This window comes from Nannobrachium achirus, assembly GCF_963921795.1.
Source record: "Nannobrachium achirus genome assembly, chromosome: 21".
NCBI lineage: Eukaryota > Metazoa > Chordata > Actinopteri > Myctophiformes > Myctophidae > Nannobrachium > Nannobrachium achirus.
This window is the reverse complement of record NC_137828.1, coordinates 49,651,678-49,666,070: the sequence shown is the minus strand read 5'-3', so window position 1 is coordinate 49,666,070 and position 14,393 is coordinate 49,651,678. Positions and strand designations below refer to the sequence as shown.

At 38.8% G+C, this 14,393-nt stretch overlaps 1 long non-coding RNA gene across 1 annotated transcript; it reads right to left on the bottom strand.

The window, feature by feature from the left end:
* Positions 1-10,678: 10,678 nt before the first annotated feature.
* On the bottom strand, positions 10,679-13,114 carry LOC308307063. The gene is made up of 3 exons (XR_013963205.1): positions 13,066-13,114; positions 11,416-11,543; positions 10,679-11,048 (listed from the first exon to the last, which is right to left on the bottom strand). It is a non-coding gene; the product is annotated as an uncharacterized lncRNA (long non-coding RNA).
* Positions 13,115-14,393: the final 1,279 nt, after the last annotated feature.

Below are 14,393 nucleotides of genomic sequence, written 5' to 3'. Positions count from 1 at the left end.
TACTGTTTCAAGTGAATGTCCTTTTTGTAAAGATAAAGAGACAGTTTTTCATTGTTTCTACGATTGTAAAAGACTTTGTGACCTTTTTAATATGTTGGAAAACATGTTTGTATGGTTTGGTGAAAAGTGGTCTAAGACTGCCTTTATAATGGGGGCAGGCTACAGAAAAACTGACAGTGTGAAATGGCAACTACTGAATCTGGTTATAGGAGAGGCTAAAATGGCCATTTACAGTAGCAGGAAAAATAGAGCAGAGGACAGGGCAGGGCAAGATGTGCTGCCTATTTTTGTGTCTTTGGTGAAGGCCTGAATTCGTATTGATTTTCATTTTTTTTAAAGGAATGAACAACATTGATGAATTCATTGAAAAATGGTGTTATAAGGATGCATTATGTTCTGTGTTAGAAGACAATTTAATATTTAACATATTTTTTAAATAAGTGTATGGATATTTTGATCTAGACATGTAATTGTGAATATAAATGACTGGATTTTAAAATTATTTTGTAATAAAAGATTTGTTAAAAGTAAAAGAAAAAAAAAAAAAAAAAAGTCTCTCTCTGATGATCTCTGCTTTGCCCTGCAGGAGTTAACAAACATATAGTTTCCACTGAAGGTCGATCAAATTACAATAACAAGAATTGACACAGTCAATATATAAGCTGGTCAGATGGAAAAAAAAAGTTTTTTGAAAAAAAAAATATATATATTTTTTGAAAAAAAAAAGTTTTGGAAAAAAAAGTTTTTGGGAAAAAAAAAGTTTTGAAAAAACTCGGGCGTGCTCAAACAACAGTAATAACTGCGTATTACCTTACTGTACTTTACTGTACTGTATACTGTACCTCACTGTACTGTACTGTACATATTCTGTGTTCTATATCTATGAAGTCTGTGTTCTAGATCTATGAATTTTGTCACTCCCCCCCCCCCCCCGTGTATGTGTGTGTGTGTGTGTGTGTGTGTGTGTGTGTGTGTGTGTGTGTGTGTGTGTGACTTTTACTTATAACTGAGTACATCTACAGTGCAGTATTGATACTTTTAAGATACTTTAAAAAAAACAAGTGTAAAACATTTGAGTACTTTTTCCAACAGCTACTTTCCCCCATAGCCTGGAGGACTCCTGCTAAGTTTGCAGTTGCCTTAGAGCCTATTACTCTATAAATCTATCTGTGATGTCTGATTGTACTAAAACTAGCATGCTTATTAGGCAGTAGTGGGAAAAGTACTCGCATTCTTTACTTAAGTATCATGCAATACTGCAATGTCAGTGGAAGTCTTGTATTCAAAATGTAGGATACTTGAGTACAAGTATAAAAAGTATTTGTATTAAAATGTACCAAAAGCAGAAAGTACGCATTATGCAGAACTTAATGTAACCAAGGTGTTCAAATAAGTGTATTGATTGTAGGCATTTTCCAAAATCTTGTGGTATTTCACTGCTACATATCGTTCTAAATATATGCTTTCTTGTCATTTAGTACAATGAATGTGTTACCGTGTCTCTAGAAATGTGCTCATTATTGGTGAAGATACTAACTGTAATTCTCAAAGACTCGCATTGGTTCATTCAGCACATCGTTTTTGCTCTGTTTCATTTGATATTAAAATGCAACTCGAATTAATCTACTGTGTGGACACTGATCAGATGACAGGAAGAAGCAGCTCATCAATGAATGTACTTTGTGTTGCTTTTGTAAATTGTGTAGGGTACGATATTTTCATGACTTCACACCAAAGCCCATATCATGGTCATAGAGTTAAATCATTGACAACTTGCATACTCGTTCAGTTCATATGTTAATGCAGATGGTATGCAGATGGTGTGACACATCACCTACTACAGCCTACAACGATGCCCAGGGCAACACTGCATATTGTCTATAAATGGCTCACAGTTTAAATAACGTACGGTTTATTTGGACAATCATCTGTAACAGATGAAGTATAATTAAATACGACGTGATTAACGTTTGTTTGACATCCTCATCACAATTACATTGGATGCATCGCGTTGATTAAAGTGAATGGCTGCTATAGTTTTGCTAGTTTTCATCACCTAATCACCTTCCTTTCATAACCTAATCTCTACGTTTAGAATTGAAAGAAAAATAATGTTAATGTTAGTATGATGATGTCAACAATGACTTGTGAAAATCAAAGAATGATAACCGATCTACAAGCAATCATACAAACATTTTGTACTTTGATGCCAATACTTTTGTACTTTTACTCAAGTATAGACCTCTCTTTTCTTCTGTTTCATTTATCACAAGCAGGCTGGCCACAGGCACTGGCTCAGTGTGAAGGAATGGTGCTCCCTGCTGGACAAAATATTTCATTACAGCAGTACAGGTCTGGCTCCCAATCATGAGCTCGGTGACCATGTGACATGGACAGCCAATCGGCAAATAGGTCCCCTGAATGTCTCAGGACAATGTAATCTGTTTAAAGAGCTGGTCCTGCTGACCAGCTAATAAGGATTTTCATCACACTGACATTTGTGAAGGACATAACATGTACAGTAAGCAAGCTTTGACACTTACATGGAATGTTACCTTATTAGCTACATTGTTTGTTTTTCTTACTTTGCAACTGTCTGCTATTTGTATTAGCTTAAGTAGGCTACTTTGCAGATAGATTAATAGCGTTGATATGTGAGCTCAGCCCACCTGCTATCTACGGATATAACACATTATCTGTAGCCTATGCTGGACTTAATCCCTTTAATAAGCACTCTCTGGTATAAATGATTGTCTGACTGGTATTAGTTCCATAGTGCGTGCGTGTGTATGTGTGTGTTTGCGTGTGTGTGACTGTGAAATCCCCCCCTCTTGATGGAGGCTAAAATCTCCTTCAGTATGTATGTACTATGTAGGCATGTCTGACAGATGGGACTGGGACAAAATGTTGGCCCTTGCCCCCTGTTATCCAATTAAAACATTTTATTTGCATCCCTTGTGCTCATCACGTTTCATTTCAGCATTACAGGTCCTCGATGCACGTCCCACTGGGAGGAGACCCCATGGCAGACCTAAGACCAGATGGAAGGATTATATCCAAGCTGGCCTGGGAACGCCTCGGTATACTCCCAGAGGGAGTGGAGGAGGTTGCTCAGGATGGGGAAATCTGGAAGTCTCAGTTGGAACTGTTACCCCCGCGACCCGATTCCAGAAAAGTGGTTGAAGATGGATGGATGGATGGATGGATGTCAGCATCGAATGGTTCATTAACAGACTGTGTACACTGTACAGTAATGTGTTGCACACACAGCATCTCTCACACAGCTGATACAGTCCAAGATTGTCACTGCTTGCCAATCAACTCAAGCAGCATGAAACCAGCATGTGTGGTCTATCCCTATAGAATTTATGGCATGCATGTGCAAAAAAAAGAGGAAAAAAAGAAAGAAAACACAAACACATTTGAAATATTGATTTGCTCATATTAACCATAGGAAGTATTACATTTGTTTTTATTTGCACATGCATGCCATAAATTCCATAGGGATAGATCACACATGGTTTTATCACATCATCAACTTGCGACGGGCATCTATCTATAAATACGAGAAGTCTCTGCGTTCGTGCGTGCGTGCGTGTCTGTAATCCGCGTATCTCGAGAACCATTCGTCCCACCGGCTTCAAATTCGGCACGCGTGTTCCCCGCCGCGGCACGGGGTGCAGTGCCGGGCCTCGACCCGACCCGGTTTTCCGAAACTGGCGCGAAATATTCTGAATCTCCGTATGCGGAGCTGATTGTTGACATCAGGCTGTTCCGGAGGAAATCGGCGCAAGCGCTATCTCATTGTGACATCACATCATAAAAGGCTCTGACATCACGTACGCCACATGAGTCAACAAAAAATGCCATGGTTACGTATTGAATGTCATGGGCTTAAATGGACACAGGCAAACATATAGTCCATGGGCCAGACGAGTTGTCGGTATCAAAAAGGTGGCAAAGGTTACCATGCATTTTTGAAAAGCTCTATATCTGTAGATTATATTTTGGTATGATAACCCTTTCTTAGACCCAGCTAAATTGGTGTTATCAGCCGCTAGAGTTGGTCCCATTAACTTTACATTACAGGGAAAAAAAGCAAAAAAATAATCTGCTTTAAGTAGCATAAGAGGGGTCAAACTAGGGGGTTTTCATGATGCTGAATCCATTGCAAGCATCTGTTTAGCACGAAAAACATTCCTGGGGCTAAAACAGCCCCCACAAAAGTGATGACTCATCACTTTTCATCACTAAACCATAGTCTTTTTAGCCCAAGGAATGTTGTTTGTGCAAAACAGATGCTTGCAATGGATTCAGCATCATGACAAACCCCTAGTTTGACCCCTGACACCCCTCTAATGCTACTAAAAGCAGATAATTTTTTTGCTTATTTTCCCTGTAATGTAAAGTTAATGGGACACCAACTCCAGCGGCTGATAACACCAATTTAGCTGGGTCTAAGAAAGGGTTATCATACCAAAATATAATCTACAGATATAGAGCTTTTCAAAAATGCATGGTAACCTTTGCCACCTTTTTGATACCGACAACCCGTCTGGCCCATGGACTAATATGGCCTGTGTCCATATATGACAACAGGTATAATGGGGTTTGCATTAAAGGGAGAACCGGCACTGTGTCTGCAACACAGTCAGAGGCACAGACAGATACAGAGATCTCCATAATGGGAATAAAGGGACACAGACAAACAGATACGGAGATCTCCATATATCGGCATAAAATGGATGCAGACAGACCGATACAGATATCTCCATATATGAGCATAGATGGACACAGGCAAACAGATGGTCAATACGGGTCCTACAGAGATCTCCATATATGGGCATAAAATGGACGTAGACAGACAAATATCTCCATATATGGGCATAAATGGACACACGCAAACAGATGGTCAAAACGGATCTTATGACAACAGGTATAATGGGGTTTGCATTAAAGGGAGGGGTATCATTCCCTATTTACATCGTTCCCGAGTTCGGGCGGCCGAGCTTCTAGTTTACAATAATGAGCTGTTATAAATCATTTATGCATTATTTATATGCTATTTGTAGATAAGTAACTAATAATTTACAAGCTTTCTATATACCTTGTAAAACATTCCTAATATATCTATAAATAATTAGTAGATGTTATCAAGAGCCCTATAATGTAAAGTGAAGACTAGGTCGCAAGTTACTATGAAAACCTCCACCGGCTGTCTGTCAGTCCCTCTGTCAGTCTGTCCGTCACGTCACCCTTTTGGTCCTACTCTAATCTCCTACACCGTTGCCCCTATCCATGCCAAACTTTGCACACACATTCCTTGGCTGTCTGTTAATGTGGCCTCCTTGTTTGTTCATGGTTAACATAATTATGCTTTGTAAAACATTCCTTAAATATCTATAAATCATCAGTAGATGTTATCAAGAGCCCTAAATGTAAAGTGAAGACTATTCATTATTTACCAGTAAGACTCCCTAATCGGGAGATAACTAAGCGACCGTCATCTGGGGACCCCGGGTAGTCCCGACCCACAGGTTGAGAACCACTGTTATAGATCAGTGGTTTTCAACCTTGTTCAAATCAAGGTCCGTTATTTATTTGGCATTTGAGCAACAATCCACCATTTAATGAGATGCAGGCCTACAGCCTCTCACACTCAACACTTAAAATATTTAGTTTTGTTGGATAGGATTTAGTCCACAATCCAATACTGTATTGATGTGGTGCCATAGGAGAGATAACAGGCAAACCATCACAATAAAAATTATTCTACATTCTGTAATCGTCTTGTAAATTAAGAATATGCACATAATGCACATGTTTAACAATAATTTAATTCTTTCATAAAATGAAACCAAATAGACCGGTAGGGGTCCATTTGGTTTCATTTACACATAAAAATCTATGAGGGTCCATTTGGTTACCAACTCTCCATCATTTAGCTGGGGACCACCTGGAACCCCCTCCAGGACCACTGGTGGTCCCCGGACCACTGGTTGAGAACCACTGTTCTAGATGTATCAATACAGTGTTAAACATAATCAGTCAAACATACAATAGACACAGTGCTTTTGAATATGTTTTTATTTATTGACAGATGAATATGAGCATTATGGAAGCTCTTTAAAGTATGGTACCAGTAGTGCTGGTAGAAATACTCACATTGATTACTTGAATAAAAGTAGTAACAGCACAATGTAGACATTTCTCAAAGTGTTTTAATAAACTGCAGGTCTACTGTACAGGCTAAACGTTTGATTTGGGATATCGAAAGTATAAAACAAGCAGCAACAAAGTATCTAAAGCTTTCAACTAATTGATATAGAGTAAAGATTATGGAAAATTATAGGAATATTGTCCTTCTGAGACAGGGCGGTGCAGAGGGCAGTGAGGGGGCAGGTGCTCAAACAGGGCCGTGCGGAGGGCAGTGAGGGGGCAGGTGCTCAAACAGGGCCGTGCAGAGAGCAGTGAGGGGGCAGGTGCTCAAACAGGGCCGTGCAGAGGGCAGTGAGGGGGCAGGTGCTCAAACAGGGCTGTACAGAGAGCAGTGAGGGGGCAGGTGCTCAAACAGGGCCGTGCAGAGAGCAGTGAGGGGTTTATTAAAAGATAATTATGATGGTGAAATTATAATTATTTGTCAAAAGTTCTTCTTGATAATGGCGGATGTTGGGCAGGCCACTACAATATAATAAATACAAATAAAAAGTACAAGTATCCCATTCTTTTATAGAAAAAGTAAAGTAAAAGTATTGTAAATAGTAATCTAATACTACTTGAGTAAAAGTACTTTCCATTTCCCCCACTGCCAGTAGCAGGGTTACACACTGTAAAACCAAACATGCTGGATAATTCTGCTTAGGCAAAAATATGGAATACACTTAACTTAGTTTTCATCAGCATGTTATTCCTAATCACTTAAACTAAGTTAATAGTACTTTTGGTCCAAAAAACTGACTAATTTGATTGTTTTGAGTTGTGTTTATTAGAAAAAATACGTTCCTGATGTTAAAACTCATTTAAACTAAGTTACTAGTACTTTGGAGTCGAAAGACTTGAGTTAACTTAGAAAAACTACGTTCAGTGCTTTTTTTCATCATTCACACATGTGCAGATCAGTCCAGGGGCGGGACTTGTTGTCAGTTGAAATTTGAAAGCAGCCCCTTTTGAATGAGGAAGAAAAGCACTCAAACAGAAGACCTACTCTGTTTTCTGTCAGCTTTTGGACTATTTTTATGCTCTGTTCACTGATTTGGTGAGTACACATTTTATCCTTGATCAAATTGTTTTGATGTGTTGTAATTCAGCTAGTTTTGTGTGGTTGCTTTCTTTGATACAGTTTGCTATATTCCTTAAAAATAGTGGCTGCTAAATTCAGCCTGGTTTACATGGCTTTCTCCACATTTGAAGATGGGCAAATTTCAGCAAAGTACCACTGCTCAAAGAAATGAAGGGAACAAAATGTTCCCTTCATTCTTTGAGCTTTCTTTGAGCAGTACTACAGTTAACTATACTCAAATAAATGTAAATACATTAAGGGAACATTTTGTTCCCTTCATGTCTTTGAGCAGTATTTCTAGTGTAGAGGGAAATTTAATAGCAGAGGAGCTATTCAGAGTAAATACTTAAAGTGCTTAATGTCTAGATATTGTTTGAGATAAAAGCTATGTGATATCTGTTTTTCATGGTTGGCTCAACTTGTGTCTCTCTTTCTTAGGTCTCCCAGGCCAGCTCAGACTCAGTTGACCCTTCTGCTCTGTCCATCTCCCAGAGCAGTTACAGGTATTCTCACCCACACCTTTTGAGATGTTCCTTTTAGGCAGGGTGTTTCTACTTGTACTGTACTACATTTCAAGTGTATTGACTATACTTGTACTGTTCTCCATTTTGTCTAATAAAATAATCAGTCAATCAATCAATACACAATGTTTACACATTGAACAATTCATTTAGAGTAAAAGCTGCATTTAAAACCGCCCCCGAAGTCAAAACCCACCAATTGAATTCCCACTTAATTCAAATTCCTCCTTTGCTTCCTTTGCTGTCATTGTTTCACATGGGTCTATGTAAAACCCAAACATGGACATAATTTCACAAAATTCTCCTTTCTCTTAGGACATCAAAATGGACCGACGGTTATTGCTGAGAGTTGCAGCCACAACAGGGACCACCGCATCCGCACATTGAAGGGACACCACAAATGCCAAGAAGAGGACAATGGCCAGAGTCCTTTGACGTGTATACACCCAAGTTCTCAGTGGATGTTAATCAGAAACTTCTGGGAGATCGTGCCTTTATGAGAGCTGGAACACAGAACTGAGGACCTACTAACTGTTTACAGTTGGTGTGCTGACTATTGACAATGCTCTTCAAAAGGGTCCAAACTGCACCTAGAGCCCTGCACTGCCATCGAACTGGAGGGGATATAGTCATCGTGGATATTAGAGACTTGCCTCAGGATTTTCTCTTTTATTTGGCCTTGGCTTGTACACATGTACTGCAATTGGATTACCCAAAATGCATGGGAAATGGACATGCATTGATAAGGTAATGCTGGGATTGGGGAATAAAGCCCTCACACTGAAACTTATGAGCTAAAAAAAAAAAAAAAAAGATCTATACAAACATGTAAAGTACCTCAACTGTTTTGAGACGGGATGTGATTTTATTTATTAAAACAATTGCGGCTGAACAATTAGGTTAGCTTTATATTACTACATTTTAAGTTGGGTATTTATAAAAAAAAGTTGAAAGCTAAATGGTAATCTCTTGCTAATGTGTTGTTCAACACAGCTCTGTCTATATAATATGTTGGTTTAACCTTGTAATGCTGCTGTTTATGCCCTTTGAGCTTGTACATCTACTTTTGTGTGACTGTAGTATGAAGAAGTGGGTCATTACCTTAAGAAAGATCACACAAATGCTAAAATATGGAAGAGGTTCTGCCTGGTGAACATGACATTTGAAAATAAACTTTAGTTGAAGTGTCCTCAATGCATTGTTTTGTTTTTGGATTATTGTTTTGCACATGCATGTTATAAAGTGTTGTAATTGTATAGTAGAATTCTAAATTCAAGGACATTCAAGAATTGCATTTGTTATAGAATTTTCAAGAAAATACATTTAATTAAGGGATTTAGGCTACATATAAGTACTGCTTACTCAGAATAACCATGTTTATAGCACTGCAACACATACAGCTTACTCAGAATAAGCACGTTTTGTAGTGCTGCACATTCAAAATAACCTAGTACTGCTTACTCAGAATAACCACATTTGTAGTGCTGCACACTCAAAGAATCTAGTACTGCTTACTCAGAATAACCACGTTTTGTAGTGCTGGACACTCAAAAGAACCTAGTACTGCTTACGCAGAATTAACGAGTTGTGTAGTGCACACTCAGAATAACCTAGTACTGCTTACTCAGAATAAACAGGTTGTGTAATGCACACTCAAAATAAACAAGTACTGCTTACTCAGAATGAACAAGTTAATCGTACTGCTTACTCAGAATGAACAAGTTTCTCTAACTCATCATTACTGATTGTACGTTAACTCAGTTTTTTTGAGGCAATGAGTTTCTGTACTTTTTTTGAGTTAAGTCAACGCGTCAGGGATTACAGTGCACAGCAGTGGTCCTCAAGCCTTTTCACCTCAAGGACCCCCAAATGAGGCTGTTTGGCCGTGGACCCCCGTGGACCCCCAAATGAGGCTGTGGACCCCCGTGGACCCCCAAATGAGGCTGTTTGGACCCCCGTGTACCCACAAATGAGGCTGTTTGGCTGTGGACCCCCTTCCAAGATTTGTGCTGTTAAAATGTTTACAGAATATCCCCGATCTGTTTTATTTTTAAAGCAGATCTATGAGCTCACAACGAGTAGCATCGCGACATGTTGTGAGCTTGTAGATCAGCTATTTTCAGATAGCCAATGTGTTTACGGTTGAAGTGATTAAACATAATTGTTTATGCATTATTAACTAATTTTGCCCTTGGAACCCCCTCGAGGACCCCTGGGGGTCCCTGGACCCCACTTTGAGAACCACTGTTACATAGCATAGAGCAGAAAATCACTGAGTCTTCATTTTGTAGTATTTTATAATTATCATTTTATTACCATTATTTTAGCAAGCAGCGAGCACATAACTTTCTCTCCTCTACATTTCTAATAGAAATATTGCACTTTTGATATTTCTAGGAAGAGACTCTAGGGACCCATAGCTCAGGGGTAGAGAAACTGGTATTAGAGCACGAAGGGTATAAATCCCGAAGGGTTCCCAGTTCGAATCCGGGCTCCCCCTGAGTTAATGTCGAAGGGTCCTTGGGCAAGACTCTGAACCCCTAATTGCCTCCGGTGAGTAGGTTGGTGCCTTGCATGGCTTCCTCCGCCACCGGTGTATGAATGTGTGTGTGAATGGGTGAATGTAATGCACAATCTATGTAAAGTGCTTTGGATTAAAAAAGCGCTATATAAATGCACCATTTACCATTTACCATACATAAATTAATTAATTCAAATATAGTTAAAATAGGCTATCTACGGTCAGGGGGTGTTGTAGATCTACTATTTTCACATCCACACATTCATTTTTTGAACATTTCAGATATTATTATAATTTTATTTCGTTTTATTCTTGGGAAATGTTCTGAATTTCAATAGAGCAATGCAATGATATCAAAAAGAAAATGCACTTTGTAATTTGTACTTTTTGAATACTTGAGTATTTGCTTGAGTTTATCCTTACAGTGTGTAGAGCAGAAACCCGGAGAATGTGTTCTGATTGTTGTAGTCGTCATAGAGCCTGCGTCTGTACTGAGTATCACTAGCAGGTAAACGCATGTAAACGGTGTCCCATCGCTCCAGCTCCAACACCATGCCATTAGATACATATTCATACTGATTGACAGTAGTATGAGTACTGTATCCACAGTTATACATGAGTCTCTGTCCATTCTTATACAGCATGATGCACGTATAGTGTTCTGGTTTACCCTGACCTGCAGTAAACCTGAAGAAATAGACTCCTTTGAATGGTACTGAAAAAAGGCCTATATGAGAGAATATGTACACACACACACACACACACACACACACACACACACACACACACACACACACACACACACACACACACACACACACAATTAGTACAGGTATGTGAATAATTGTCCTACCATTATTGTGGACAAGAAGATGATGGTTTCAACCACAACATGATGTATTCTCAGTGTGTTGGAACTTGCATTACTGTCCTATTCTGCTCTATTTGTAGCAGATGAGTTTCACTGGACACACAGCTGGACAGTATAGTCCACATTTCAATGTGTCTGATAGCCTGATGATACTGTATTGTGTTATTAGTTAATGAGAGATAATTGATTGTGTAAGTGAATCAACCTGGTAATCCCCATTTACCTGTAGATGGATTGTATGCGTTGCCGATGTTGTAGTGTGAACTCTAGAGTAGACCAGAGTGGTGTCAGAAGTAAATGGTCCAAATGTTCCTTGACCCAGACCAGCAGAGAAGGCCACCTTTGGTTTGTCTGTCAACACAGGAGCATTAACCAAACATTTGTTATAAAAGCTTATATTATACTGTTAAACCAATCAAATGCATTAACACGTATGCATGCGCGCACGCACACAAACATTCAATAATATCCGAATGAATGAGCTTTATTTATATAGCACACGTCACAGCACGAATGCACAGGGTGCTTTACAGAGATACACAGTAAAAAAGTAAGTAAGCTCTGTACAGGATAGGGGAAACATTAACAAGGGGGTGGGGCTAAGGTAAGGGGGGGTTGATCACTCCTGGCCTATCTATGGGAGAAGTGATAACTACCTCCTTCTCTGGCCTCCTGAAAGGTGAGTTTTCAGTAGCCTGATTTCAGACTCAGCAGTCCGCTCAGAGAGTGGGCTGGTCTATGGGCTGGAGCCAGGCAAAGTTTTCAGGGCAGTTTTGAAGGATTTGAAGGCAGTTTATAAGGATGTCAGCGAGCTACATGTTCTCTGTTGTCATCAAGTTGATGACCAAAGCCAGAAGGAGGATGTATATGTGCTGGGTGAGTTAACAAAAGCCAAGACTCTCCTTCCCTTCCCTAAAACAATGCTCCACACATGCATTGTACAGATTATAGACTATACAGTATATCATGTAAATTGTACATGAGGTGGGGTTATTAACACCAGATCAGCTGATTTCTGGGTTGTAAAATGATGGCACAAGGCAGCCCAGAGAACAGAGAAGAGACTCATAGTTTAGGGAACAGTACCATCTAGTGGCCAAAGACGGCAGGACACATACGTGGTTACATGTAACACCTCTTTGTCAGGGAATATTTCAAATTATAAATTAAAACTAAATTAATTCATGTTTCCATCACTCCCCTCTCCTGTCTGCACCCAATGAACATCACTGTGTTCTAATTACCTTGACTGTCTTTCAGTCTGTTTTCAAGGAGTAGGACCTGGTGGTCGCTGTTGCTCAGTCTGTCTTTGAGGATTTCCACCTGGTTCTCACTGGCACTGAGCTTGGCAGACATTTCTGAAAAATATAACAGAGAGAATTAGAGTTTTGCTTCAGTCTTTTGTCATTTCTCACACCCTTTACATCTGTGTTGGTTAAAACATATTGAACCAATTAAAAGTATTAAAAAGCCAAGAAAAAGGCAATTTTGGTTAGTGTAGCTAGGTTTTGTAAAGTTTTCAAATAATTTAAGTGGAGTAAAAAGTACAATAGCTGCCTCTGAGATGTAATGGAGTAGAAGTGAAAGTACTGTTTTTTGACTACCGGTAATTGAAATCACACGTCTCTGCCTCTGGAGATGGATTTTGTCCTTCTAATGCATGACATGGCCGTGTTTATACAACTACTTTTTATTTTTCACAGGCTGGCTCGCTGGAGGCAGTTTGTGATGTGTCATGAATTCTCTGTTTTCATCAAGTTGAAGATCAAAGCCAGAAGAAGGGTGTATGTGCTGGTGAGTTATGATTCCTGCATTCATTCATACCAACATTCATTCATGTGTTTGAATAAACATGAAGTTATAATAGGCCTACCTGTATTCTGTCGCTTCATTTGCTCCACACTAGCAGTTAGCTTTGTTTCTACGCTGGACAGCTGAGCTGAAATCACCACAACATTAGCATTAATACATACATTAATACAATCACATGCAGTTTCATTTGAGTGGATACACTTGGCAACATCAGCGTTAAGTCTATGATAAATACAAATGCAGTTTCATTTGAATGGATACACTTTAGATTACATGGATCAAACATAGGTAAATTACATGATCAAAACAGTAACTTTCCTTTGACTGATTGGGGATTACCTCCTTAATTTTTCAGGTGGCAGCCATATTGGATTTACAATAATAACAATAACAATAATTACCTTGACTGTCTTTCAGTCTGTTTTCTAGGAGTTGGACCTGGTGGTCGCTGTTGCTCAGTCTGTCTTTGAGGATTTCCACCTGGTTCTCACTGGCACTGAGCTTGGCAGACATTTCTGAAAAATATAACAGAGAAAATTAGAGTTCTGCTTCAGTGGTAAAAACATTTAGCTTTCAGTCTTTTGTCATGTCTCTTATTGAACACCCTTTACATCTGTGTGTTGGTTAAAACATATTGAACCAATTAAAAGTATTAAAAAGCTCTTCTGACAAAACTCCATGGGATCCTCAAACTGTCTGAGGAGAGCACAAAAGCATTGTCATCAAAAAGTACCAAAAGTAGAAATAACTCATTATGCAGAATGTCCTGTTTCACAAGTTTACAAGGTTTTCAGATCTACAAGCTCATAATGTGACACATTGTGAGATTGCAGTTCGGCTATTTTCTAATGGCCAAAGTGTATACAGAGCTAAAGTGGTTAATGTAGGTCTTGTAATAATAATCTAAATCTACAAAGTAACTAGTAACTATTAATTTATTTTTATTTAAAACAAATGAAAACGTTATTGAAAAACACAGCGCATCTGATCAATTGAACATCAAATATCTAAATATTGAATCAAGCAACAAAGTGTCATAAAAGAAAGCTAGAGCAGATGTTAAAATGAGCCCATTCATGTTTAAAAGGTAGGACAACTTTGATTTTTTTTACAACAAGGGTTCATATTTTAGATTGTAATCAGAGAAAAGAAAAGATGAGTGTTAAAATGTTTTCATTTACTGCTTTCTATTGTTTTAGCGGTTTTGGTTTCAGTGGGTCGGGGCATGCGTACAAGTGGCTAAATATATATTTTTAGACACAATAAGTCTGCTTTTTCTTTATTACTATATACAGTAACACTACCAGCCCCCATAAGTCACATCTGCCCATGTGGTGCATCTTGGGAATGGGCTCATTGAGCTATATTTTCATCCATCACCCCTTATAC